The sequence below is a fragment of the Benincasa hispida genome, chromosome 10 (genome assembly GCF_027475165.1).
Source record: "Benincasa hispida cultivar pf3 chromosome 10, pf3_genome.v1.1, whole genome shotgun sequence".
NCBI classification, from domain to species: domain Eukaryota; kingdom Viridiplantae; phylum Streptophyta; class Magnoliopsida; order Cucurbitales; family Cucurbitaceae; genus Benincasa; species Benincasa hispida.
The window spans coordinates 52,707,061-52,734,304 of NC_143487.1; the positions used below are offsets into that span (position 1 = coordinate 52,707,061).

Genomic DNA, 27,244 nt, shown 5'->3' on the forward strand with positions numbered 1-27,244 from the left:
CAATCCATCTCATTGCGATAACGTGAACTTTTCGGGTGTCAGTTTATGTTTATCGTGTCGGGTGTCAGTTTCAAATTCAAAAATTCAACAAAGCAGGATTTATTCAATTAGACTGGCATTTGATCACAGCCTTGGTTGAGAGATGGAGGCCCGAGACGCATACATTCCATATGTCTGTTGGGGAGTGCACTATCACTCTACAAGACATAAAAGTGTTGTTGGGGTTACCTATTGACGGTGAGCCAGTCACCGGAGTGATGTACGATGACTAGTTAGAAGTTTGTCAACTGTACCTCGGTGCGACCCCACCTGCCGACAATATTAAAGGATCGAGGTTAAGTTTAATATGGTTAGGAACACAATTTTGTGAGCTCACAGATGATGCAGACGAGGAAACCGTCATAAGATATGCGCGAGCATATATACTACAAATGATGGGGGGTGGAATTCTGTTTTCAGATAAATCAAGTCATTTTGTTCACTTGATGCTCCTGCCATTGTTAGCTAACCTCCATGATGCGGGGCGGTATTTGTGGGGTGGAGCATGCTTGGCATAGTTGTATAGACAACTATGCAAAGCAACAAGACCTGAGGTTCGAGAGATAGCTGGGCCTCTCATACTTTTGCAACTATGGGCTTGGGAGCGATTTCCAACAATGGCTCCACAGCTACATCATGTTAATGATGCTCAGTTAGTTAGACGAGCCTACAATTCTCGGTATGTTGTTTTAATTCAATTTAATTTTTATATCACTGATCTAGTTAATTTAAATTCTAAATTATCAATTTAAAATTTTAGTTGGAGAGACAAAATTTGTGTGACTAGGACAGCCACACATGTAGTCAACCAGTATAGATACATGTTTGATCTGCTTCAACCTGAACAGGTACATTACACTAAACCTAAACAATTATTTTATTCACATTTTTATTGTATTTGTCTTTAATATTCTCTAATATAATATTTTTTGTTTCAGGTTATTTGGGAGCCGTACAAAATTATTGTGCATACTTTGCCTAATTTTTGTACGAATTGTCAAAATATATGGCGGACGATGAGTCCTCTCATATGTTTTCACATTGGTGAGTGGCATCTTCCTGACAGGGTGATGAGACAATTCGGTTTTCAGCAGGATATCCCATCGCCTTGTAATACTGAACCCGTACTGTATGATATTGACCTAAGTACTGGAGATTGGTCCGAAAAAGTTGCACATTTGGTAGTGCGATGGCACTATCGTGCAAGGTTTATTGCAGTAGGGGTTTCTCTTGAACAGTTTGACACAGATGTCACTCCAGAATATATTCATTGGTATAATAATATCACAAGGCGCTACGTCACTCGTCTGGGAGCAGCTGTGGGTCATCTGGTAAATGAATGAATATTATCTATTTTTTTATTTTAAATATTATCTAATTGTTTTATAATTCACAGAGATCGAACAACATTAGACTCTGTGAGGTTGCGAATGATCCGAACCAGGTTCTTGCTATATGTAGTGACAACCAAAGTTATATGGAGGAAATTCATTATATGTACGATATACCTATTGTTCCTCCACCAACTCCTAAACGTAAAGGGCCTGTTCGAGAAGAGGATGAGTTTGATGAGGTTGCACATAATGTGGAAGAGTTGCCCCCTATGACGCAGACGCAGAGTCAAACTGATTATGTTAGCCCGATGATGATGATACCAGCATTTGGTTCAGGACATTATGACTCAGAGGCTGGTCCTTCGTCTTCATACGTGCATGGACATGGTCGGGGTCGTGGAGAGCATAATGAATATTTATATTATGAAGCGCCTGCAGAGGTACCAGAGCAACATCAAGAAGAACCCGAGCAACCAGCTCGAAATCGACGACGTCTGCCTTGTGGGACACATAGATTTTTGTAATTATTTTTATATAAATGAGATTTTTAATTTATTTTTTTTATTTTTATGAGTTATTATTATTTTTTAATTTATTCTTTTTAGAGTTTAAATAAAATAATAAATATTTTTAGAATTTTTTTTATAAAATGAAAAATTAAAAAAAAAAGGATTAGAGAAGGTGGAATGTGTAATAATTAAAAATAAAAAAAGGGAAAATTTGTACGGTATTCTCGCTCTCTATCTCGCTCACGCTCTCGCTCAAAATCTTGCTCTCTCAAGCTCTCGCTGTCTCTCATAATCTAGCTCTCGAATTTGATTGGGAAGTTCAGTGGCAAAGGGAAGGAGATTCATTAGCTCGTTATTTAGTCAGACTTGCTGAGATGACAGAATCCGTTTGAAAACAACAATATTTTCCTTAAAAAAAAAGAAGGTCGAGGGTTCAAAATTCGACCTAATTTTCAACCCTCAACTTATTTAAAACAACAATATTTTTACAAATAGTTTGAAAACAACAATATTTTCCTAAATAGTTTCTAAAAGTACAATATCCTTTTAATTTTCCCCATCAATCTCTACCTGTCTAATGATTAAAAAGCCTTATGCAAGTCCGTTGCTCCAAAAAACCCAAAATTTTCTTCTTTTTTCTTCTTTTTCTTTTTCTCTCGATCCGTATTTTCTGTTTTCTAGGAGACCTTCATTGTTTTGGAGGATTTTTTCTCTAACGAAATCATAGTAATACTGGTGGGGAAGGATTTCAAAATCAAAGAAAATTGGTATATATATTATATATGTTGCTATATAAATAAATTATAAATTGTATCAAGAAAATATATAATATGTAATATATTTTAAATTTTTATTTGATTTGGTTCTATTTGAAATGGATTAGACTCTGTTTTTTGCTAGAAGTAGTAGGTGAGCTCGGTTCTTTCAGAGTTTTGTTGTTTTCATAAAATCGTAACCAATAACCAAATTGGAAATTTTTCTAAACAAAATTTTCATACTTTTGATTAGATGTTGGGCACTCTTTAATAACATGTCGAATGATGCCACATTCAAAACAAAAGTCAAAAAGTCGTAAAAAAATTAAAATTTTAGTTTCTGGCCATCTTTACCAGACATTTTAAAGTTTAGAATCATAATTGAATTTATTATAAAGTTCAGATATATTTTATATAATTTAATTAAAAAAGAATAGTTGGAGCATAAATAATTAGAAAATGGGTTAACTACGTATATAGGCTAAAATATATCTTAATTTGTTGAATATGTTCATTAAAACTAAAATTTTCTGTCCTTTTGATAACCATTTAGATCTCGTTTGATAATCATTTCGTTTTTTAGTTTTTTTTTAAAAAAACTAAATCTATTTCCTCCTTATTATTTACGATGACTTTTATTTTTCTTAAATACAGTGGTTGAGTTCTTAGTCAAATTCCAAAAACAAAAATAAGATTTTAAAAGTTTTTTTTTTTCAAAATTTGGTTTGGTTTTCTAAACTATAATTGATAAAAAAAAAAAATAATAATAAATAAATTTGGAGGTGGAAGTAATGCCTGTAGGCTTAAATTTAAAAAACGGAATTGTTACAAACATGACCTTCATTTTTTGTATTTTAGCTTTTGAAAATTAAATCTTGCTTGAGTATAAGTGTTGAATTTTTAACCAATTTTTTAATCATAAATGATGTATTTTTGTTATTGTTATATATTATATTGGTATGTAATGTAAGTGATATTGAAAACAGGTTCCAAAAATAGAGATATAAAAAATATTACAAAGAAAATTTGATTGGATTTGTTTATTAAGAAATTTTCTAAGGCATGTGTACATTCCGTGCTTGATTTATTCTCGAGTTCTCTCCCTTTCTGCATTTCTCAACGGATAGCATATCAAAAGAACAGCACACTTCTTTTCCATCTCACTTTCCTCCACTCAACATATTATATCCATGTGGCAAATATCCTAACAATAAATGATTTGCAGTATAAGCAAATGGTCAGTGTGGATTTCTCGCTAAATCAAAAAGCAAACCAATCGAAGAAAACATTCCGACAATTAGTGAACGTAATTAATTTCGTGATGCATTGTTGAATTATTTTTCAATTGCACTTGTATCACTACTACTATACTTTCTCTTCTTCTCAAAGTCCAATTTGCTTGTAATAGGAGAATTAGTGACATTAACACCGCCAATTGTTATGACTGGAGGCGGTAAGGAAACATTCTTTGAACCTTTTCTTTTTAGCCGAGCCTTTACTTCTTCCTTTTTGCATTTCACTCAAAATGGAAGAAGTGACTTTTAAACAAGGTCCAATTCCTTGAACACTTATCTTCAACAAATGAGCTCTAATCCGTGTATAAGAGCTCCTCTTTGAAATATTACAAAGGTTGCATTGCCAATAGAAATTTCCACCCCCATCGCCTAATTTTTTAATTTTGGTTACATATTTTCAAAGAGGTTTTGTATCATCTTCAACAATGGAGGAGGATGAGTTTATAGAAAGATTTGATGATTGACTTTGGCTTGATAAAGATGTCATATTTGATGTTTTGTTATGTTATCTTACTAGATTGTTCATTCCAAATCGACATAAATCTGCAACCAAAAATGGATTTCATGAATTTGGCAGTGAAGGATCATAATGTAAATAGTGTTTCTCAATCAAATGAGGAAATGTATTAGGCCAGAAGCTGTAATATTAATTTTTATACTTTTAAGTTTTACACATATCATTTTTATCCTCTGCGATTAAATTTTAAGTAAATTTAAACAGAAAATATATCTAATTTCTTTAAGGATATGAAGTATATCTAATTTCAGGATATGATACTTTCAAGAAGAAATGGAAATGGAAATTAAAATTTTAACTTACTACTGTTAAAAATTAAAATTGAAAACCTAAAATCAAAGGAAATGAAAATTTCAGATATTGAAAATGAAAACTTGAGATTAAAAAGAAATGGAAATCAAAATTTCAGAGATTGAAATAAAAACTTAAGATTAAAAACAAATGGAAATCAAAATTTCAGAGATTGAAAAAAAAAAAACCAAAGAAGTTGGAGGAAGATTGAAAGTTGAAAGTGGAACTGTTGGGCTATTGGCTACCTAAAATTTCAGGCGTCGACGACGAACTAAAGAACGAAGGAAGCATCAACGGTGGAAGTCTAGTCGATAGTAAACTGAAGGACGGATGAAGAACTAGTTGATTGTTGAAGAACGAAGTGAGAGAGAAGTCTGAAGAAGCGAAGATTCGAAGAATGAGGAAGAGAAAGGAAAATTGACAAAAATGACCTATTTGAGTATGATTTTGTATTTTTTACCTAGTTTTTTTTTACCCCTTGATGATGAAAATACGTAAGCATAAAAAATATTGGTTGTACAATTACTCTTATGCCCCTTACTAAATTCTCACTCTCAATTTCAACAATCTACCTACCAAATTAATTCCAAAAAAAATTCTCCACCTCAAAAATTTATTCACAAAAAATTATTTTATCTAAAAATAATTGACAAAAAATTATTTTTCACATTCCAACACTAAAAATTCCTCCACCAAATTTAATTTGTTTACAACCCCAAAAAGATATCTACACCAAATTATTTCCAGAATGATATTTTATATAAAAAAACATGAAAAAAATAGTTAGACGATCGTATAGTAATGTGAAGAAAAGTTAGACGAATATTCATCGAAGCTGAGTGATTATTGGGACTGGGTAGGGGAGGGCATCGGATAGAGAGGGGGCGTGCAGAGAGGGGGCGGGTATTCGGACCAAACGATCGCTTAGTACCATGCTACTAAACGATCGCTTAGCTATGATCGATGTGAACGAGAGGGTACCGGGTAAAGGGGGGGCGCACAGAGAGGGGATGGGTATTGGGACTAAACGACCGCTTAGTACCATCGTCTAATACTAAACGATCACTTAGCTATGATCGATGGGAACGGGAGGACACAGGGTAGAGAGGGGGCGGGTATTGGGACTAAACGATCGTTTAGTACCATCGCCTAGTACTAAACGATCGCTTAGCTATGATCGGTGGGAACTAAACGATACATTGGATTTTCTAAACGATGGCAGTATACGATCGTTTAGCTACGACGTGTGCTAAGCGATGCGATGAAGTGTTACGCGATAGCGCTGAGCGATCGTTTAGATGTAGAGCTAAACGATCGTGGCATGGGAACTAACCGATATGTTGGATTTTCTAAATGATGACACTACACGATCGTTTAGCTACGATGCACGCTAAGCGATGCGATCGTTTAGATAAAGAGCTAAGCGATCGTGGCGTGGGAACTAAACGATAGGTTGGATTTTCTAAAAGATAGCACTATACGATCATTTAACTACGACGCACGCTAAGCAATGCGATCGTTTAGATGTAGAGCTAAGCGATCGTGGCGTGGAAACTAAACGATACGTTGGATTTTCTAAACGATAGAGCTAAGCGACCGGTTTTCTCAAGGTGCAATCCGGTTTCGCCCCTTATTAAATGTCCACTTTCAATTTCAACTACCAACCTACCAAATTAATTCATATTCCACCTAAAATTAATTTATCCAAAAACCATTTCTAGACTTGTATCTTTTCATCAAATTCTCCACTAAGAAGTTCTCTTCATCAAAAGTCCAAAACTTGTATCTCACGAAGCTGTAATTTTGTACACTCCATCATAAGAAGGTATGTATTTCATTTTTATATGTATTCTCAATAGTTCACTAATTATTAGGAAAATTGACAATGCCCTTCATTTGATTTTTATTTATAAATTTTTGGAGGTTGATTTTTGGAGTTTGAGTTATGGTTGCTTTGTTAATTGTATGTTTTTTTTTTTTTTTTTTTTTTTTGTTAATAATACCTTGCATTTGATATTTATTTATAAATTTATTAAAAAAAATTAAAAAAAATATATTAATTTTTTTATACCCGGTCGGGTTTCATCGGGTATTCACCGAGTAAGAAGCAAAAGTTAGATTCCCGGCCGTGCTTCACCGGGTTACCCGACCGGGCGCACACAAAATCCATGCTTCTGTTTTTTGGCCCGGTGGTGGACCCGGTCGGGTGGACCATTGGGCCAAAAAACAAAATCATGTTTTTTTTTTATTTTGATTTTTTTATTGCATTATATTAATACATTTTCTATATAAAATATAGGAGAATGTCTTATGTTTGGATTTGTTTCAGTGGCGTTTGGAATGAAAGGGAAAAAGATTATGATGGAGGAGAGTTGTGGGGGATTTGACATTGAGTTGGGCACGACCTATAATGAATTCTTGACCGAAGTTTATAGGATAAGTGGTATAATATCGGATGAGTATGATCTTGTTATAAGATGTATACTTCAATTGAGATCTAAAGCCCCTTGCATTTGTAATTCGGAATGATGAAGATCTACACACATTCCTTATATGGGAAGAAGTCTCAGTAATACCTCTTTACATATCCACGCTTCCAAAGTGTTAAAAAAATCAAGGATTTCATCCAAATAATTCATATGTCCGATGAACTGAAGAAATCCCTTCAACATCTAGGCCAGTACTGTGGAAGATGGAGTCGGATAGTCAATTTTCTCCCACATATTTTAACCCATCACTTACTTCGTCGGCTAGTAATTTGGCGACTCATAACTTAGAGGATGATGCAGACCAAAATCAATATTTCAATGATTGGTCTTGGAGGGAGAATGACGATGAAGAGGAACCCAAGATTAACACCCACCAAACACTTCATGCAAAAGAACGAACAATTGAAGACTACGGAGGCTCGTCACATGCAATGGGTTGTGATTTGTCACATCCTTCTAGTAGCACAATCACCATGCCAGGGCAGTCTTATTCTTCTGAAGATGTGCAAGTTGGTGACATATTTATATCTAAGAAGGATTTAAAGATGCGGTTATCTATGTTAGCAATTAGAGGTAATTTTCAGTTTAGGGTGAAGAAATCGACCACAACATTATACAAAGTTATATGTTTAGAATGCAAATGGCGACTTTGAGCCGTTAAATTGAAAATTTGTGAAATATTTAAGATTTCTAAGTATGACAATGTCCACACATGTAGAAATAAAATATTGACTAACGATCATAGACAAGCTTCTAATTGGGTTCTCGGACATCTAATTTCGTCGAAGTTTGAAGATGTTAGTCGTTCATATAGACCGAAAGACTTTGTCAAGGATATAAAACAAGAGTATGGTGTGAGTTTAAGTTATGACAAGGCATGGAGGGCAAGGGAAGAAACGTTAGTGCTTGTTTGGGGGTCACCAGAAGAATCGTACAAGAAGTTACCTAAATTTGGTGAAGCCTTACAAATTGATAATCCTGGTTCAGCCTTTAAATATGATCTGCAAGAAGATAAATATTTCAAGCACGTCTTTATGGCTCTTGGTGCTTCCATAAGGGGGTTTCTGAACTGCATTCGCCCTGTTTTAATTGTAGATGGAACACATTTAAGGGGTAAATACAGTGGTAAACTCCTGCTTGCAACTGGGGTCGATGGAAATAATCAAATATATCCAGTCGCATTCGATATATCTGGTGGAGAAACTGATGAATCTTGGGTGTGGTTCCTTCAGCAATTAAGATGTGCAATTGGCAAGTTCATGATTTGGTTATAGTATCAGATAGACACCCTAGCATAAAAAAGGAAATTATCACGATCTTCCCAGAAGCATTTCATGGTATCTACATCCATCATTTAAAAGCTAATGTATTAGTTAATTTTAAGAATAAAGATGTTTTCAATATTTTCGATAAAGCAGCGAAGGCAAGTCGTGAGTCTATGTTCAAGTACCATTGTAGTCAATTTGCAGGGTATCCAGGTGCACGCAAATACCTAGAGGATATCGGTCTTGAACGGTGAGCTAGGTTGTACCAATGTAATAGAAGATACAATCAGATGACAACCAATCTCGCTGAGTGCATAAATGGACTGTTAAAAGATGCACGACTGTTACCAATCACTTCATTTCTAGACCATATTAGAGATTGGTTACAGGATTTGTATTACGGACGTCGAACAGAAGCATCAAACATTACATTAAGACTATCGGACTATACGATAACAATAATTCGTGACGCGGTGGACAAAGCGAGCAGATATGAAGTTCGGCCAATTGACCAACATGAGTTCTAGGTGATAGATGGAGGATTGGGAGGCCGTGTCAATATTCACGCATTTTAGGCTCAAACTTATTTAGAAAATGCCAAACATGATGTTTTTAGAGAAAAAATAACATTCAACATAGATCTAACATAGATTTCAAATATTCACACAAGAACACCTAACATATACTAACACATTGAGTGAAGTAAAATGAAAATCCATACCTTAGTTGAAAAATCCCAATGATCTTTAATGAAAAGGAGAATGACAAGGAAATGTGGAATGAGAAGAGTGAAATAGAGTGAGATTGAGCTTTTGAAATGGAGAAGAGTGAAAATGAAAAAGAAAAGTGAGGGTTTGGAGGGTTTGAGTGAGTTTTGAAATGTGAAGGGTATTAGGGTAATTTTCATTCATTTTCAAAATTGTGGGGGTCAAAAGAACATATTTTTTAAAAAATGTCCAAAAATCAAAATCAAAACTTGAAAAATGTCATTTTTATCCATTGTCCAAAAGAAATGAGAAAAAGTGTCGAAGAAGAAGAAGTAAAGAACTAAAATTTTAGGGTTTTCCTTTAGTTTTACTTTTTGTTTTTAATTTATTATAATATTATAATTCAATAACTGTATTAATAAAAATATAAAATTAAGTAGACTATTGGGTTAATGGCTATTGGGCTTAAATTTTAGCCCAAAATGAATATTTTTTAGCTTGAAGGGGATATACGTATCTGCAATTAATAATAATTAAAAAAAAATCAGATACTTTATTTCACTATTTGACACGTAGCTTATCAGACAACTTAGATTTTAAATTCTTGAATCAAATAAAAGAATTGGTGGAGATGGCACATTTAGAGTACCTAAAAGCTTTAAAGGAGGAGGGAAAAAAAAAAGTTAAATGAAAGTAAAATAAAATTGTAGATGTTTGTAGCCGAAAAACTTGAACAACATAAACAAACATGAGCTAAAAAAGAAAAAAAAATAGTAACAAAAGGAAAAAAAGAAGGTAGAAAAAACAGAGAGATTTTTTTGAAAAATATGGAAGCATAACTCAGAAAACTTATAAATAAAATTTAGATTTAAAATTAAATTCATTTGATGTTAAATCAAATCTTGGAAGAAAAAAATAAAAAAAAATAAAACCAATTTATCTTTTTGTTTATATCTTTTTGTTTAACATAAAGAAAGTGATAATTCTATTATTTTGAAATAAAAAATCAAAACTAGCTAAAACTAAATTTTCTTTTTGTTTATCGAGATGATGATTTTCTTTTTTTAAGAAGAAAAGGCCTTAATCCTATTCTTTATTTTTTTAAAAAAAAAAAATAATAGCAAAGTATAGATAGATATAGATTACACTAATATTTTCTAGAGATAGATATAAATTACACTAATATTTTTTTTTTCATATTTTATTTATTTTGAATGGGATGATTTGACTATTTTCTTAATTTTAAATTTTAATTTAAAGAAAAATTATTTTTTTATTTTTGTATGAAAAAAATCTAGTTGAAAATAGATTTTAGAAAGATTACCACGATGAGAACTTAGGTTAAAAAGAAGAAGAAGAAGATTGTGATATATCCTCCTAGAGCTAATGCTACAAACAAAGTTTCTAAAAAACAAAAGGAACAATGTTGCTATTAATTAAATTAAAAATAAAAATACCATAATGCTCAAACAAATTTTATACATAATAATAATAATAATAGTAATAATAAAGCAAATAAATTGGACTATCCATTCACCTTGATAATGGTCTACACAAATGTCATCCATAGGGAGACAACTATGGTGCCTCAAGGCCGAGTATAGCGGTGTGCAAAAAAAGAGGAAAAAAAAGAGAGGGGAGTAATCTGATGAGAACGAAAGGTTTAATTTAGCTATTTATAGAGAAAAATTAGATATCAAAGCTATAGTTTTTTTATAATTTTTTTTTTTACATTTAAATAGTGTATATATATATATATATATAACTTTTTTTCCTTTCAATGTAATATAGAGTTTGTTTTTTAATTTATTATTTTTAATTTTATTTTAATGTGATGATGTAGAGAATTTATTATGATTTCGAGTTTTTTTTAAAAAAAATTATTTTAATGATTTAAATGTGAATTTAACTAGAACAGTCTATAAACATCATCTAAAAGGGGTAAAAGGAGAAATCATATTTCTCCCTTATAGCCCTTTTTAGATAGTATTAATTAGGAACATGTATAATGGATGTGAAATTTTAATTTTTATTAAAAAAAATTAAAAATAAAGAATTTTTAGCATTTATCTATGTAGAAATTCATAGATTAGGTGAATAGTACACTTTTTCTACAAACCACATAAATTAAAACTCCCTTCCTAATATTTTCAAAAATAAATTATGCCTCTAACCTATTATCTTATTTTGTATATATTTATGTGTATGGTCGTTGTAGCTTTTTTTTCAAAGATTTGTTTGTATAGTTATAGTTTCTTTTTATTTGTCAAAAATTTTGTTTGTTTTATATGTTAAAATTATGTAAACTTTTGTTTTTATTCAAATGAACAAAACTATCTCATTATTATATTATTTTTATCAATAATTTCGTGTTATGTTCAAAATAGTAAAATAGAAACTTCAGTTAAATTTTATAAATACAAAACTAAACAAAAAGGTTTGTTTAAAAAAATCTCAAAAGCTTAATATTTTTAATATTTATATTAATATTTATTGTATAGGAAAAACCTAATTATTATTGTTATTTATAGTTATTATTTTAAATGAATATCTTATTACTTTTAGAAAGGAAAAAAAAAAAAAGAGAGAGACTTTGTATGCTATTTTTAATTTTTTCTATGATACATTCCATCAAAACATTCTTTCACTATTTAATACCTCTATCTTTTTTTAGAATAATTTAATATTTCTATCTTAAATTAAGTAACAAAGCACCTAAAATGAATAGAATACGAAGTCATTTGATTTTATTAATTTAAGAAAAGGTTAAAAAAAGTTTTAACCCAGATTGTAAATATAACGATAAATATATGTTATTAAGAACAAATATAAGGAAATTTATATTAGAGAATGAAAATAAATAAAAAAATATAAGGTTAATAAATATAATATAATTAATCACACAAAAGATATTAAAATTTTAAATTAGGAAGACTATATTCTAACTCTCTTTACATCTCTGTATTTCTAATTAATTTAAACAACTAAATAACCACTTTCAATTTTTAGGAGAATATTTTATTTTTCTAAATATTTTGATTTTATTGGAATAAGAGGAAAATGGACAAAAAAAAAAAAAAAAATCACTACAAAAAACCCACACATATGAGAGGATAGTAGATATAATAATTAAATTAACAATAAAATTTTGGAAAATAAAAGAGAAGAATAGTTGTGCTATTAAAATTAGAAAAATTTAAATAGAAAGTATCTCTTTATTTTGTAATTCCTCCCTCTGTATCTCTTTCTTCCTTCTACTCTCTTCATTCCCTCTATTCTCTCTACATTAGTTAAAATCAATATTGAAAATGCAAGAAGAATTCCTTGATTTGGTATAAAATAAAATAAATAATAATAATAATAATCATGCAATTAAAGCATATAATTAAAATAAGCACTTTCATTATTTTATTGAGAATCACTTTCCTCTCTTCTCTCTTCAATAGTTGAATTCAATAATGAAAACACGGGAAGGGTTCCTCTATTTGGAAAAAAAAAAAAAAAAAAAAAACGCATGTAAAATACATGACCAAAATGAGCACTTATGTTGCTTTATGGAGAATGTCTGTTTTTCTTGAAGATGTTGTCGGTGACACAATGAAAGTGATAGTGATTAGAGTTATAACTTGACAAGAATGAAAAAAGAAACAAAAAAATATACATGGTAGTTACCTTTGTTTTAAAGAGATGGATTGTCCCTAAACTCTCTAATTCCCGTCACACATATTAAATACATATGGAATGAAATGATGCTTTGATAGAAAGGTACGTGGGGGTTTTGATGCATGAGGGAGCAAAATGAAGGGATGCTTTACTAAATGAAATGATGCTTTTATAAAAAAAAAAGGTGCAAATGTTCACATATAAATAACTAACCAAGGGTATAGTGGTATATATCTAAATATGAGGGATAAAATAGGAACATAAAGATTCTCCCACTTTGCTCCTATAGTATAAATTATACTTATATATTTCTTTTAATGACGAAAAATACTTTTTTTTTTACAACCATTCAAAAATATTTTTTAAAATAAATTTCAAAATTTAAAAATAAAAATAGAACATTTAAAGTCTAGAACCATAATTAAAACTTATACGAAAGTTTAAGTCTATTTCGTATAATTAACTAAAAAGGAATAGTTTGAGCATAAATGATTAGAAAATGGGTTAACTACACATATAGGCTAAAATATATCTTAATTTGTTGAATATGTTCAATAAAACCAAAATTTTCGATTATTTTGGTAACCATTTAGACCTCGTTTGGTAACCATTTCGTTTTTTATTTTTTGTTTTTTAAATTAAATCTATTTCCTCCTCGTTACTTACAATGATTTTTATTTTTCTTAAATATAATGGTTGAATTCTTAGTCAAATTCCAAAAATAAAAATAAGATTTTAAAAGTTTTTTTTTTCAAAATTTGGTTTGATTTTTTAAATTATAATTGGCAAAAAAATAGATAACAAATAAATAAATTTGGAAGTAGAAGTAATGTCTATAAGTTTAAATTTCAAAAACAAAAAACCAAAAACAAAATGGTTACCAAACAACCTTCATTTTTTGTTTTTTGGTTTTTGAAAATTAAGTCTATTTCCTCTTAATTTCTTACCATGCATCTTGCTTAAGTATAAGTGTTGAATTTTTAATCAGATTTTTAATCATAAATGATGTATTTTTGTTATTGTTATATATTATATTGGTATGTAATGTAAGTGATATTGAAAACAGGTTCCAAAAATAGAGATATAAAAAATATTACAAAGAAAATTTGATTGGATTTGTTTATTAAGAAATTTTCTAAGGCATGTGTACATTCCGTGCTTGATTTATTCTCGAGTTCTCTCCCTTTCTGCATTTCTCAACGGAGGGCATATCAAAAGAAGAGCACTCTTCTTTTCCATCTCACTTTTCTCGTCTTTACATGACGCTTCTTTAAAATAGGATTGGAAGAGAACCACTTATTTTGATATTATCTTAAATTATCGATTAATCTAAAAATTTAAATTGATGAACGAACATTTAAAATTATGTCATGTGACATATTGTAATTTGGAATGATGAAACATCGGAAATAAATGGATATTCAAACATTTCCTTTGGAAGGCCTTTGAATTCTTACCTTTTCTTAATTCTTCCTTTCTTGTTTATTAATGCTACACATTCTACCTCTTATCTCTCTAATTAATACTATTTCCTTATTCTCTTCTTACAATAGCCCTTATTCTCTTCTTACAATAGCCCTTATTCTCTCTAAGGGTAAAAGGAATCAAAAGTTTAAAATGAGAGGGTAAATTTGATAATAAAAAGTTTCTCTCATCCAATCTTTTATATATGGTATATATTAGTTTGAGTAAATTTTCAAATAGGAGTGAGTTATATATGAATACCACACACTCAATATTACCGGAAGATATGAATAGGTAAACTTTTGAGTTCTTATTTATACTTGAAATAGTCAATGACAAAGTCTTTTAACCCTATACAAAATTTAAAAGTATGAACCCACTAACATAGAATTATAGTATTCACTACTCTCATTCATAATTTGAAACGTCATTTAATGACATATTCATTTATTATTCATTTATATCGTAGACTTCATACCATTCTTAAATTCTCTATTTTTTTGTGATAAATAATAAGTGAAGTAGGAAAATTTTCATACTACCATAACATTAAAAAAATTTCAAGCACATTCTGGTGAAAAAAAAGGCATGAGCTTTTATACAGCAACAATCAACTAAAAAAGATAATGGACATTAATTATATCCCTCCACACACCACCAAGAGCTCCCTCTTCAATATTGCTCTTTTTCAAAAGGCCAAATCAAATATCAAAAGGGAACTAAGAGAGAGGGAAAAAAAATGAGGGTACAAAGAGAGGGAGAGAAAAAATAAAAATCAATCCAACTTTGAGCCAGAAAAAGCAGCTCTCACTTCTACAACAAGAATAAACAGATAATAATTAAGAAATTAAACAAAACAATACAAAATAAAAAAAGCAGCAAAGTTTATGTAGATACCTAAAAATCTAACTATGTAAAAATGTGTTATAACCACACAGAATTCTCTCTCCATTTCCCATTACGATTATATTTTCTCAAAACTTTAGTACCACTTGCACCAATTTTTTCATTTTCAAATTCGAGACTACATGCAAAATAATAATAATAATAATAATAATAATAATTTAATTGAAGTTAGTACATTTTAGCTTACAGTGAAGTTATAGGTTTATTTTTAGAATACTCGAACCTAGTACAACTTTAGCTTAAAGTGAAGCTTTTAACTCCTTTTTATAATATTCGAAGCTCACAATTTCTCTGAATATTTTCAATATAGGATTGCACCCTCTTATAATATTCGACCAAAACCCCCCTCTAAAGTATTTGAAAATCTAATTATCTAATAATTAATAACCTTTTGTACAAATATTTGAAATATAGTTTCCAAATATTCTATTATATCAGTCATTCTCTTCTGAAACCTAAAGAGAGAAGAAAATGATCGACTCTATTATCCTTTTTCATGGTTTAAATCACTCTTAACTCTTAATAACCAGAGTTAAGGTATTATTTTATGAATCCCATTCAACATATTTGTTGTACCTTAAAATAATAAATTATTATTACCAAAATAAAACTTTCATACAAAGCACAAAATACAATAATATTTATAATTTGTCCCAAGGAGAGAGAGAACTCTCAGGAGAAAGGAAAGAAAAAAAAAAAACATACATACCATATATAGAACATAACAAAATTAGGAGATCAAAACATTCACATATACAAATGCAAAAACTAAAAAGAAGGAAAAAAAAAAAAAAGAAGTTTATATTATCTAAATAAGAAAGAAAAGAGAAAAAGCTAGCTAATAGAATAGGGTAAACCCAGAGGAAGTAGAGACATAGTTGGGTCTAGAAGAAACTGCTGCAATGGAGAAGAGAAAGAAATGGGAGGTGTCGACACGAAAACGCTCGCGATCAATACGATAAACTTCACTGCCATTTTCAAGAACTTCAAACACATTCCAACCTTCTGAAGAACCACCATCTTCTTCTTCCTCCTCTTCCTCCTAGTTTTCAATGGTACCACTTGTCTCTCTCTATTTATAATTATTATATGTTACATAGTATTCATTTTTGGCATTGAGGACAATGACATATATATGAGCCATTTCCCTTATCCAAATGAATGGGGGGTGTGAGATTTCAACTTATTATTTTTATTATTTATTTATTTTTGAAAGAAGAAGATATTTCAAATTATAAACAAGGAAAAAAAAAAAAAAAACAAGTGAGATTTCAAAATATAAGAAATTGAGCTAAGTTATTTACTATAGTTGTTGTCTATCGGTGTTTATTCTTGATAGATAATGACATTTTGATGTATTTATAAATATTTCTAACACTTCTGCCATTTAAAACAATTACTTTTTCGTTCTTCTTTTATATTATTAAAAAAAAAAGTTTTTTTTTTCCTAAAATCATGTTTAAAATTCTATTTGGGTACGAAACTTTCAAGTTTGTTATATTTTGGTCCATAAATTTTTCCAATGTTTATTTTAGTTCAAAACTTTTAATGTGAATTCTGTTTTAATGTGGCCTCCAAAATTTTAATATGTATATTTCTATCTCTAAACTTTAAAAAAGAAAAAAAAAACAATTATTGTAATCTTTATTTTGAATATGTGTAATAGCTGTCAATGTGAGTATGACTTTATGCCAAATAATTAAAATGAATATTGGATAAAATGAGAGTAGCCATGACTAAAATGAATTTTTTTAGTTAGGGCTAAACTAGATATTTTGAAAGTGGATGAATTAAAGTACAACAAACTTGAAAGTCTATTTAAAACCAAAAGAAGCATCTTCTCAAAATATATATATATATATATATATAGAAGTCATAAATAGTCTTTATTAGGGGTGTTCAAATAACCCGATAACCCAAATAATCCGGATTATCCAACCCAAAATGTAAGGGTTAGGTTGGGTTAGTTTTGTTAAGTTGAGTTGGGTTGAATTTTTCTATTTTTATTGAGTTGGGTTGGGTTGTGGATTAGCTAAAAAATTTGGGTCCGAATTTTGTATATATATATATATATATTCCTCTTTGTTTAAAATTTGATTTCTTTGAATTTATTAATTTATTAATTTTTAATATTTTTCTTTTAAAATTACTATGATATTTGTCTTTGTTTAAAGTTTACAATAAATATCATAGATATTTGATATTTAGCATCTTAATTTTATGAGATTTTAGTTATTAGTCATGTGCTATATATTAATTTACATATTTTTCATTAAAAATTAAAAAAAAAGTTATAACCTGACAACCCAACCCAACCCAACCCGAATTTTAAGTATTGGATTGGATTAGATTGGATTGAAAACTTTGTTTGGGTCATTTGGGTTGCCAATCAAACCAACCTGAAAATCGGGTTGGTCCAAAAAATATCCTCAACCCAACCCATGTATACTCCTAATCTTTTATGAGTTTTAGTCAAATCATAAAAACTAAATTTTACCTCCCTTCAAACTATAGAGATCAAATTTATAATTTAATTGATAAAATTTATTAGTTAAAATAACCAGTTTGTAGAAATTAAAATTTAAAATTTATAGAAAGTACATAAACTAAAATTGAACAAATTTAAAAAGCATAAAACGAAATAATATTTTAAACAAAATTTATTGAGGCGGGTCCATCTTCAAAAGGACATATTTAATAATATTCCTCTGGCCCTTAAATTGTTTCATCCTGTGTTGATGTCTCAACCACCCAGAAAGTCCAAAACTTTACTTAAAAAATTATTAGAGGGTTTGGAGGAGAGAAGTGAAAAAGGAGAGAGGAGAAAATTATTAGAGGAATTAAATGAAAGAGAAAGGATACTTTACTTAAAAAATAAATGGGTATCTACACTATCAGATAAAAACCAACATTAAAGTATATTTAAAACCGACATTAAAGATCCGTTTTTTTTTAAATCGACATTATACTTCCGTTTTTAGTTTTTCCAATCAACATAAAAGGCCAAATTTCTTGTAGTGAATCAGAAAATATGTTTCACTATTTCAATATTCATAATGTTAACTCGATGGTTAAGCTATAACACTATTAGGGTAGTCCCTACAAAATGGTTTTGTTCTCCATTAAATATTAAGCCTAAGTCCCACTCGCCAAAGTTGATCTAAAAACTTGAGCTATCACATACGTTAGCACCGGAAACAAATCTGAATTATTTTGGCATCTTCAAGTAAAAAATAAAAGGTTTCTTCAACCTTTAGATCAATAGACTATAGAATTCAAGAAAAAACTTATCAAATAGAATCTCACAAGTTTTAGGGACAATTATATGACTACCTTATCCACAACCTTGTTAAATTTTATTTGGTGGTGCTTTTTGTGTTTGATGTACCTTCCAATTTTTTTTCCTGAAACATTCTTATACAATAAAACCAATATGTTGTAAATAATAATAATAATAAAAAGACATCAGTATTTATCGTGCTTAAGAACAAGCAGAAAAAAAAGGATCAGTTTTATGAACGGTCACAAGAAACAACTTTAAAAATGTTCAAGGAACATGTTTCTAATGGAAAACGAAGATTAGACCTCATGAAATCTTTCTCATCAAATGCAAAACCTTACACTATTATCTCAATTGCGATTATATGAAATAAGTAGAATAATGTTATCAATTTCCACTTTAGGAAACAAGTGATATGACTTTGTGATAGCATTGAAGAAATCACACAAATGCTTCTAAAAGTATCTAAGTGACACTCTCACTCTCCAAACAAATTAAAAGGTGCCTAAGTGACACTTTGACAACTAACAAGTTCCATAAAAGTGTCTAAGTTTCATTTTGACTCTCAGGGCAACGTAAAATGTTCCAAAAAAAATTACTAAATTATACTTTGACTATGAAAATGCTATAAAAAGTTCATAAGAAAATGTTGTAATGATACTTTCAATCTAGAAACATGCTAATGTTTAAAGCATATAAAGCAATCTCGACGAGTCTCAATTGGTACAAAATATACTTTAAACCACAATAGACAAATCTATATTTTGATATGGGCGTAGAAACTACTTACATAGATAGAAACCTACAGTATCCAATCCAAAAATTCACTTGCATGAACAAACTCAACTCCTAAAAGTCTAAACAACAAACATAATGTTTAGGTGTTACAACATAATTCAAAAACCTTAACCAACACTGAGAGAATATTTAAAAGGAATAATATTACCCAAAATAAACCATCACCAAAAATAGACCTTAGTCGATCAATTTGAGCTAGTCAAAAACTATAAACAATAGACTTTTCTCACGTTAGAAATTGATCTAACAAACTTTAAATGAGTTCGAAATAGTTGAAGTGTGTTCAAACTTATAGAACCTTAATCAAATCCCAAATCTAACCTTGAACCAACATGGTAATTAATTTAAAGTCAACCCATACCACAAAAATTAGAAACTATATCTTTATTATTGTTGTTCAAATAACTTTTTCATCCACTCATAAATAGATATCATGTACTATCAACTCTCAAATTTAGTGGTTCAATTCATTCCTCACTATGTTGTCAAATAATGATAATAATAAATGTACACAATTAGATAATTTCTTTTCTTTAGCAATCAACTATTGACACCACACATATCTACAATGTTTGTCGTTTTTATTAACTAGTTACTTTTGAGCATTCAATATTATTTTATAATTTTTTTTATTCAATGAGAGTTTAAAAGGAAGGTCAAAACAACTAATAAATTTTATTTTATAACTAAAAATAGGGAAAATAGAGTTTTGGTCCTTAAAATTTGATTTAGATGGAATTTGGGTCCCTAAATTTTCTAACTCAACACTTTACTATTGTCATTTGTCAAGTTCTTAATTGAAATGGACTATTTTTAAATATAGGAAAATGAATCAACTTATTTAAAAATATAGCAAAATCTCATTGATAGAGAGTGAAATGTCTATTATTGTCTATCACTAATAAACAATGACATTTTGTTATAAAAAAATTTCTAATAGTTTTGTCATTTAAAACACACATATATATATATAATTAAAAAATAGCTCCCTTCTTGTATAACATACAAAAATGGAGGATCTTCTTCGCACGAGATATTTTCTATTTTCTATTCTATCTTTTGATTGGTTTTATACAATTATACATCTACTGAAAAATATTGTCATATATTAAATAAGAAACGGTTCGATATGATATTTTAATTATTTAAAAGTACATTTTATACACTTTAAAATAGTCTTCAAAAAGTCATTTTTTATGTCATGTTTGGTAACCTTTTGATTTTCTTTATTTTTTTCTTTTAAAATTAAGCATATTTTATTTACATTTCTTACCATAATTTACATTTTTCTTAAGTATAATGGTTGAATTCTTAGCCAAATTTCAAAATAAAAATAACTTTTTGGAAGCATCTTTTTTTAATTTTCAAAATTTGGATTGTTTTTTAAATTATTGATAAAAAGTAGATAACAAGTGAAAGAAATTTGGAGATATAAATAGTGTCTGATGACTTAATTTTCAAAAATAAAAATAAAAATAAAAAACAAAATGATTACAATCTGATCCGAATTATTATTATTTTTTTAAAAAAAAAAAGTTCATTTCTGAAGTGGAGCTATATAATTAAGGTTCTAGAAAATAAACCGGGATGCACTTTAAAAATATAAAATAAAAAAGAATAGGAGAACCATGTGAATATTCACAAATAATTAAGTTTCAAAACATGAACTCAAAAATAGAAAAAAAAATCCATAATAAGGATTAAGAAAAGAAGTTGGGGTTGGAAAAGAAAGAACAATATAAAAAAAAACAGTTTTTTTTTTTAACTTCACCCATTATTCAACCATTATATATAATTTGAACTTCTAATCTCTTAATTAATAATTCATACTTTATATCAACCTAGGTTCTTGTTGACACACATGAGAATATAATTATTGACTTTCTGCTACTAACCTGAATAAAGTAAGATAGTGATCTCAACAAAATAAGTTATAACGATATTGAATTATTTAGGTAAATTACGAATTAACTTCTATTTGGCTCTTGAAGTATAATAAGTCTTTGACTTATAATGTTATTATCAATTTTTTATATATCTACGAGACATAAAAATTGAAAGTTCAAGATTTTATTATAATAGACATAAAATTAAATTTGATGTCTAATAAATCAGTTGACTTATAAATATTTTGAATATGTCAAAAAAATTATTAGACAAAAAAATGTAATAAAAGTTTATTGAACTACTATACATAAAATTGAAAGTTCATAAATTCGTTAGATATTTTTTAGAGTCCGGAGACCAAATAGATACAATCTAATTAAAAAGTCAAAGAATAAACGGTAATTTAACCAACTATTTGTTTATTATCCTAAAATTTCAACTTTCTTAGGATCTACAAAAATTCTCTCCTCTCTTTTAACAAGAGATCATATATTGCTAGTTCTTTGTTTTTTTGTTTTTCACCCAACTCTTAGTTGAGAAAATATTAGCCAGAGAAAATACTTTTTTTTCTCTAGATTTTGGGTCTAATTTATAATTGATCTATAAATTTTAAAATATTATACATTTAGGCCTTAAATTTTATGTTTGGACTTCAATTTAGTTTGATTTCAAGATGTAACAATTTTACCCGTTGAAATTTGAGTTTTGTTTGAATTTGGTTCTTGGGTTTTAAGATTTATACTTTTAACCTAATTTTCACTAACATTCACTTCCATCATTAGTGTTTATGTCTATTAATTAATTTAAAAGAATTAAAAGAATTATAATTATCTAGCTCTTTTTCATCACTATTAAAATTAAATCTTGCTTCATAATTACTTAAAATTAATTAATAATAGATATTAACATAAATGACTGAAAATGAGTATTTAGTGAAAAATCAAATTAAAAGGGTAAATCTTGATAGAAACCAAATTGAAACAAAACTTAAATTTCAAGATAGATTTATAAAATTTTGAAACTTAGGGACTAAATGAAACGAAACTCAAAATTTAAAGAATAAATATATAAGATTTTGAAATACATGGATCAAATAGGAATAAACTCAATAGACCAAAAATGTATATTTCCTAAAATATCATTTATCAAATATGTATGCTCAATTAATCATGTTTACATATACATTGTAGATATTTTTCTTGTTGTATAGGTGAATTCCTTATCTACCATCCACAATTTTCATATACATATAGTGGTTCAATATAGCAATCAAACCATAAATGAGGGTTTAAATTTTTGAGGTTGGCAGCAAGAAAAAGATCATATTCAAATTCATGTTGGAGGTGGAGCATTGACAGATTAAATTTATGAGACAATGGGTCCACACCTCAACATTATCTAAACCAAAGATTTAGAAGAGACAAAAAGTTAAGTTTCATTGAATTCTTTGCGATGATAAGATTTTATTCCCCAATTGTTTTCACTCTTTGTTTGTTGATTATAGGAATGATGGACAATTTTTTTTCTTTCTAAAATATGAATTTGGTCTATGTAATTTAGATATCATCATCCTATATTTTAAAATGTCTAAATTTAATCAATATACTTTTAATAAATTAAAAAATTGATCTTTATTCACTATCAAAAAATGAGATTTCATGACACTTAGAAACTGCCATAACTACCTTTGGTAACATACTATAAAGATAGACGACATATATTTTTTTTAATCTTTATTCACTATTAAAAAATGGAGATTCCATGACACTTAAAAACTGTTGCAACTACCTTTGGTAACATATTATAAAGATAGACGACATATTTTTATGATTGCGTAAGAGAGAAGACTGAAAACAACGAAAATATATTCCTCAAATACGTTTTTAGGGTTTTAGATTATTTTATTATAAAATAAAAAGTTCAGCCATTTAGTTTAAAAGAAAATTATTAATTAAGTATATTTGTGATTGTTGATGATAGTCATAGATTGGTGATACTAAAAAACTATCTTTAGATCTTGAAAATATGAAAATCTCCATTTTCTTAAATAAAAAATGCACATTTTAGTTTTTATGACACTTTTTTCTCTCCCCTTCATCAATTTGGCTATATTATTGTGCCATGAAAACACAATTTTGCTGCAATGAATGTTAGTTTTAGAGATTGGGGAAGAAGCGGAAGAATGAGATTAAGATGATATCGAAGAAGAAATGGAAAAAAAAAAGAAAAAATGAGAGGGAAGAAATGAGAAAGTGTGAGGCCATAGGGATAGAGAGAATGAAAGAGAGGAAGATGAGGTGTAAGGAAATAGTTTTTTTTTAGATAAACTAATAGTAAATAATTTTTTAAAACTTTTAATGATAATAATAATAATAAAAAAAAAAAGGATATCAATGTAACTTTTAAAAGTTCATGTATTTTTTAGAATTTTTTTTATAGGTTAAAAGTGTCAATACAACTTTTGAAAGTTCATAAGTATTATTGAAATAATTACAAAATTTGAGAGTATAGATGACGGTTTTCATTCACATGTACTAGTTTAGAGTAAAGTTTAAAGATATTATCACTAAGGATATCTATTTTTCTTAGGCGAAATCTTTTTCCATGAGTTAGATGGGACAAAAATTATATTCTCCATCTCTATTTTTTATTATTAAGTTTTAAAAAGTATATATATTATAGACACAAAGATAAGTTTATATGTGAATCAATTTAAACTCTTATGTATCAATATAAATATTGTATGATAATTTGATTTCTCTAAATTATTTTTAAATTCTTATGTATGGATAATTAAATAATTTGATATGAAATTTTATTTTATATTATTTAAGAGGTTTAAGATTTTTTCACGAAGAATTAACCATTTAAAAGTGTATTTATTAAGAATTAACCATCTAAATGAGATTTAGCCGAAAACTAACTATTTAATCAAAAATTCTTCTCAAAATATCATTTTTCATGATTTTCTAAAATAAATTAAGGTCACATTTACTTGTAATGCAACCATAGAACATATTTAATATATACGTGAATTATGAATAATAATAAAAATTATTATGATAATAGCAATTTTAATTATGGAGCAATAAATTAAAAATGATCTAAATGGTAAATAATTTCCATGGAGAACCCCCAATATTTTCTTCCATAGAAAAGAAAAATTGAAACTAAGCCAAGTTATATGGACTAAATTGAAAAGTTTTAAACTAAAAGCATTTTCAATTTAACCACGACTTTTCGATACGAGATTTTTACATGAAATTTTTTTCACACATATATTTCTTAAATGTATTTGATTTTTGAATTATTTTATCAAGAGTTTTTTTTTTTTTTTTTTAACTTTTATTTTAGACCAATTTAACATTTTTACCATTAATTAAAAAATTTTAAAATATCCAATTCTTTCTTTATTAACATAATTTTTTATTTTTGAATTTTACTTTTTTTTTTTATTTATTAATTTACTTTTTTTATTTATTAATTTTGGTTATTATTTGAATATATGTCGAACATATTCATAGTATATTGAAAAATATAAATATACATCACATATATTATGATTTTACATTTTGATATGTTTACAACTATATTGAAAAATGTAAATATACATCGCATATATTATTTAATATATAAGATGATATATTAACAAATTGTCTTTTTCAAGTAATTATCAAATATACTCTAATTTATTTCTAAAAAACAAATTATGTCGAATATATTATGTTGTATATATAAAATTTATTTTGTTTTCTTTGTTGAAGCTTTTCTTATTTTCGTTTGTGAGGGGAATAAATTTTAGATTTTTGGAAAAACTTTCTTGTTTATATAGGTTTTAAAAAATATATTGTTTTGGAAAATTCATAATCACAAGAAACTTCCCTCTTTTGATTTTAATATATATATATATATATATATAAAAGTAAATTAGACTAGACTTTTGTGTAAAATAATAAACCATTAGGCTAAAATCCATAAATGTCTTAAAAGTTCTTTTTTTTTTTCCTTTCAAATATTAGAATATTATCTATCTTAGTTTATATATCTAACAAATTATGTGGAATATATATCTCAATTTTAAATATATATATGTGGATATATGACAAAATATATAGAATATATATCTCAATAGAAACGAGATTATTATATAAAACCTTAAGACTATTATATAATAACTTTAAATTCGTACTCGTTCTTATTATGTATATAAGAAATGAAATGACAATAAAAATGAAGATTATGGATGAATGCCACCGTCAGCCACAAAGAAGAAATGCAACATATGGAGAAAATAATCATCTTCCTTAATTCAAAGAAATATACCATTTCATATTTAAAACAAATAACAATTATTAAATGAAATGGGTTGAAAAAAAATGAATCACGACTTCTATAATTAAGAATAAATAAATAAATACAGTAAACCAAAAATGGATATTTGAAAAAATGAGAGTTAATTTCGAATTTTTGGAAATAAAAAAAAATGTATACTAGATAATACAATTTTGGAAATAATTTGAAAATATAGTACAACTTTAAAACATTTCTAAATATGGTCCTGTAATTTTTTTAAAAATTCCAATCCTACCCTCAGTTGCAAGTATTTTCATCTTATTCAATTTAATTTTTTTCTTTTTCTTTCTCGACTCCCTTTTCTTTCATTTTTTTTCCTATTCTTTTCTTTTCTTTTTTTTCTTCCTTTTTTTCTATGGTTTTGCTTTCTTCTTTCTTCTTTGTTTTTTTTTTCAATGGTTTAGTTTTTTTCTAATTGCTATATTGTACCATTCTTTTGGCTCATTGATTGCTACATTCTCTTAAACTTCTTCACTCGAAATATTTACATAAGTCACTCATATTGATTGATCAACAAGGAGATTTGTCGATCTAAGAGGTAATTGTGGATTTTAATGAGTTTATTTAATGATTTTATTTCATTAATTGATGGTTTCTGTTTCTTCTACTTATGTTTCTCATTTATCATTCTTTGTTAAACTTAGGGCTTAGTCTATCACTGATAGTGGGCATCATTGATATATATATATATATATATATATATATATATGATAGCTGCTACACTATCACTGATAGCCACCACGTTATCACTGATAGCCACTATTAGTGATAGACTTAGCAATAGACCAGAGGTGGAGTTGCTGGTAGAGGAATTTATCGATGTTTTAGGATAGCAACTGATAGCACATTTCTTGAATTTAAAGCTATCTCTGATAGCAGCTATTAGTGATATTCACTGATAGAAGTTATTAGTGATAGCAACAAATAGCACATTTCTCAAATTGAAAGCTATCAGTGATAGCAACTGATAGCATATTTCTTAAATTGAAAGTTATAAGTGATAGCAAACTGATAACACACATCTCAAATGCAAAACTATCGCTGATAGACATTGATAGCAACTATCAATGATATTCATGGATAGCAGCATCACTGATAGCAATTGATAGTAACTATTAGTGATAGCAACTAATAGTACATTTATCAAATTGAAAGCTATCATTGATAGCAACTATAATTGATAACTTTCAATTTGAGAAAAACGGGAAGTAGCGCGCTAAATGGTTGTTGGGCATTGGTTTTTTCATCTTTTACTATTTTTTGTTCTGTATATGCAATTATTTTTATCATTATACTATATATTCTATTATTTTGCACTTGAATTCTATTTATACAACTAACCCTGAAAAAATAGTCTAAAAGTATCAAATTAATAGATAGAAAAAGGTTAGAAAGAATGGTCCAAAATTATAGTTAAAAGCCTTTAATGAAATAATTCAAATGAAAGGAGGTTTATGAAAATGTATGGACAATTCCATTTTTATTTAAAGCTGAATTCAATTGGGCTTGAACATGGGCCTGCATGAGTGACCTAACTACAAGACACGTTGACATGTAGCCGTTGGAAATTTCAAATTCCTCTCATATTTTCCTTTAGACCAAAAAGCCCTTGCTAAATTCTTTCATTTTTAATTTTGGAAATACAAAAAAGCCCTTCTTGAATTCAAATCCCAAAGCCGCGGTCCATTTTTC

The 27,244-nt window shown here is 28.1% G+C and overlaps 1 pseudogene; it reads left to right on the plus strand.

Moving 5' to 3' along the window:
- Positions 1-7,432: 7,432 nt before the first annotated feature.
- Positions 7,433-9,021, plus strand: LOC150033456 (uncharacterized; annotated as a pseudogene).
- The last annotated feature ends 18,223 nt before the right edge of the window (positions 9,022-27,244 follow it).